General features: G+C 41.0%; 1 pseudogene; it reads right to left on the bottom strand.

Moving 5' to 3' along the window:
- Positions 1-379: 379 nt before the first annotated feature.
- LOC102753469 lies at positions 380-1333 on the bottom strand (annotated as a pseudogene).
- Between the last annotated feature and the right edge of the window lie 2843 nt (positions 1334-4176).

Below are 4176 nucleotides of genomic sequence, written 5' to 3'. Positions count from 1 at the left end.
GGAAAGCTTGCAGTAAGACTAAAATGGCCTTATTCCAACCACCAAAATCAATTCCTTTGTACAAATTTGATATAGGAAGCCTGTGTACCATTTGCAAACACTCACTGACCTGTGAAGCCTGGCATTTGCACTATAAAATTTAGACGTTATTTGATGAAGTTATTGAACACTGAACTTACCTCATCTAAGGTTTGAAAGCAGCCATACATACTTTCACCTTTTCTCTTTAGGAGGAGGGTTTGGATTGGAGGAAAATCAAGTTATTGTTTGGATTTGGGGAAAGACACATACTGTCTAGACTGCACTTAATGAAAGCTCTAAGTTAATTTTGAGTGTGATGCTGAGGTTCATTGCCAAGTAGAAATGATGGAGGTTTTTTTTCTCAAATCAAACAAATCTTTCTTGTGCTTTGTACAAAAAGGGGAGAGGGCAGGACACGGGCCGTGGCCATATCCAGGGGTCTAGAAGTGGGCACTGACATGGTCCCTCTCTAACAGGTCATCCAGGATAAGGTCAGGCGTGGTGTGGATATTCTTGACCAACTCGCTGCACTCTATGGTGGTCAGGTACAGGTGGCCTTTGAGCAGCTCCCTGTGGAGGATGCTCCTCAAGGTCTTCTGCAGAGTACGTGAGTCCCCGTACAGCATCTAGAAAGTGCAGGGGTTGAGGCCAGTGTAGTGGGGCAGCATAGTGGTCAGCACATTCTGCAATATCAGCAGCCACTGGTAGGTCTTCTCCTGCATGGGCATCAGGAGCCCGATGCCACCATCCAGTGTGGCAAACCATGTGATGTGCTTGTTCTCCTGCACAACCGACTTCTTACTGGACACCTTCAGCAGCCCATCTCTTCCCCAGGCACAAGGTCCTCCAGGTGGTGGGGAACCCATGGGGAAGTCTGCCCCATGCAACAAGCTCATGCCACCAAAGTTCTCCTTGGCCTCAGGCAGGTACATGTACACTATCAGGCTGCAGTCACAGCCAGACACCAGGAAGCCCAGCTGGGTGCTGTCCACCGTGAACTCCGGGCTGTACACTTTCAGGGCCTTGGCATCTGGGACACAAGCCACAGCGTCTTTTTTTAAATTTCTTTATTGATTAAGGTATTACATATGTGTCCTTATCCCCTCCATTGCCCCCTCCACCCCTCCACTCATGCCCTCACTTCCCTGGTGTCTGTGTCCATTGGTTAGGCTTACTAGTATATGCATGCATACAAGTCCTTTGGTTGATCTCTCCCTCTTACCCCCACCCTCCCCTACCTTCCCTCTGAACTTTGACAGCCTGATTGATGCTTGATCTCCTCCTGGTAGTGCAGCAGCGAGATGTTCTTCATGACATCTGAGGGACCAGGGTGAAGTTCTGGATGCTGATCATCTGGTGGATGTACAGCTGATGAAGATGACTTTTAAAAGGCAATAGAAGTGGGGTGAAAAAGATAATGTAATATCTGAATAGGAGTCTATTTCCTGCACTGCATTGCTACTTAAAAGTTTATTTTCATATATGCTAATCTTAGGATTTAGAGGAAATGAACGCTGCACCAAACTACCTGCCATGTTAAAGGAGATAATAAAGAATAGAACTATTCATCCTTCTTAATATTGTCTCTACAATGATCCATACAGGAACAAATCTCCTGATTTCTCATTGCTAAAGTGCAACCATGATGGAGAGTGACTTTTAATAGTAAACAGAGGCAGTCCAAGAACACTCAATCTACCTTTTCATAAAAAGAGCAAACTTAGTTGTAGCCATTCAACATTATTTAACAAGATCATGAAAATACAACTCTAATGTCTAGGTTCACATCACTTATGAGGGTCCTTCATAAAAAGATTATCTAATGTAAAAGCAAGGAAGGGCCTACACACATTGCCCAGAGTATGGCAAAAGAGTAGTTTTTCAGACTGTTCTGAGATTCCTTGTTGAGTGACCATGATTTCCTTTAAGCTTTATCAATTTTGTTTTCTCCCTATTTTAAAAATAACTCTATTGAGGTGTAATTTATATACCATTACTTCACCTGTTTTTAGTATACAATTCACTCCACCCATTCTTTAGAAATTTGACCAATTTGATAAAGCAGACACAATCCTTTGAATAAATCTTAAGGCTTCAATTCAGCAGACAACTGCATAAATTTAATTGCACTTAATAAATTCAGAAGTCATTTCTGAAATTGTGACTTTGTTTCTACAAATCTTCAAAATGCGCAATTCTTTTTTAAAAAATGTATATCCATTGTTTATAGTATTACAGATGTCCTCCATTGGCCTCCTCCACCCTTCCCTGCTCCCACACAGGCCTTCACCACACTACTATTAATATGCATATTAATCCTTTGGTTAATCTCTTTCCACCCAGCTCACTCCCCTTCCCTCTGAGACTGATTAGTTTGTTCCATGCCTCTATGTCTCTGGATCCATTTTGTTCATCAATTTATTTTGTTCATTAAATTCCACATAAGAGTGACATCATGTGATACTTGTCTTTCTCTGATTTGGCTTATTTTGCTTAGCCTGAGACTCTCCAGGTCCTTCCATGTCTTAAAGGGTAAGAGATCCTTTTTACAATTGCATAGTATTCCAAACATGTGCAATTGTTTGAAGTATAGGTTATTTGCTAATAGAATTCTCAGTCTTCACTGTAAGATTCGCTTTGAGTCTGGACACATACATAATTCATGTGAGGCAAGAACACAGTGGGGCAACAGGAAGGTGACCTCTGTCATCATGGAAATAAAGGGCTGCACTTTAAAATTAGCAAATAGGGCATCAAAACATAAGCATACAGACTTACCACAAAAAAACAGAATCTCTCTCAGAAAAGTAACTCTCACCATAGCCTAGGAAAAGCTATTAGCCAGCTCTATCCATGAACCTGATTTGGAGGGTGCTGACATGGATGCACCATGTTCTCATAGACTAGCGCTATAAAGCGTGCAGACAGAAGTAACTCCTTACAGTGCCATGACCACCAAGCAGTTGTTGATAATTTGGCTTCCTATGTAGCTTGTCTACAATGTGAGATGAGCTAATCAAGACAATTTGAATATACAGTCCACTTGACATTACGTTTATCAACGTAAATTATAATAGCTAACAATTAGTCATTGCTTACTACACACCAAACAACATTCTAAGCAATTTACATCTATCTTGTTCAGTCCTCTGGACTGAGAGCTAAGTTCCTTATCCAGAGTCACACAACTAGAAAGTAGAGATGCCAGGATATGACCATAGGAAACATACATCTAGAACAGTGGTTCTCAACCTTCCTAGTGCCATGACCCTTTAATACAGTTCCTCATGTTGTGGTGATCCCCAATTTCATTGTTACAAATTGAAAATAATTAAAGAATAGTGATTAATCACAAAACAATATGTAATTATATATGTATTTTCTGATGGTCTTAGGCGACCCCTGGGAAAAGGTCATTCATCTCCCAACAGGGTCTTGACCCACAGGTTGAGAACCGCTGATCTAGAATGTGTATTCTTCACCACTGTTCTTCCAATTATCTGATTTTAATCTTCAGGGTTGTTGAGCTTTGATAACACTAATTAGCATCCCAACACCTGTCATTTGTGAAGCACTAATAACTTCATGTTTACAACACTGAAGGGCACAGCTAGCCCCCAAACCACAGAGAATTAATTCCCCAAGGACATACCACCTGTGGGTGAGCTGCCATCCCATGGTCTCCAGGAAACATCTCTACATAACTGCCAACCCTGTGCACCTTTACTTTTTTTTTAATTGATTTAATTTAGTCTCCTTTTCCCCCTATTAACCCCACCCCAGTCACCCGCACCTAACAGTACATGCACCCACCCCTCAGTGTCCATGTCCATTGGTTATGCTTATATGCATGCATTCAAGTCCTTTGGTTGATCCCTTACCACCCCACCTCAACCCTCCCCTGCCTTCCCTATGAGGTTTGATGGTCTGTTCAATGCTTCTTTGACTCTGGATCTATTTTTGTTCATCAGTTTATGTTGTTCATTATATTCCACAAATGAGTGAGATCATGTGATATTTATCTTTCTCACTTAAAAGGTTTTGCTATTAAATAAAAATGAAAAAAAGGTCAATTAACTAAAAAACTGAGATTAAAAACGAATAAATCTAAGGATGGCAGAAGGAACAAATGAAAGAAAAAAGCAGACATAAGCA

The sequence above is a fragment of the Myotis davidii genome, unplaced genomic scaffold (assembly GCF_000327345.1).
Source record: "Myotis davidii unplaced genomic scaffold, ASM32734v1 scaffold105, whole genome shotgun sequence".
Taxonomy (NCBI): domain Eukaryota; kingdom Metazoa; phylum Chordata; class Mammalia; order Chiroptera; family Vespertilionidae; genus Myotis; species Myotis davidii.
This window is presented reverse-complemented; position numbering and strand designations above follow the sequence as displayed.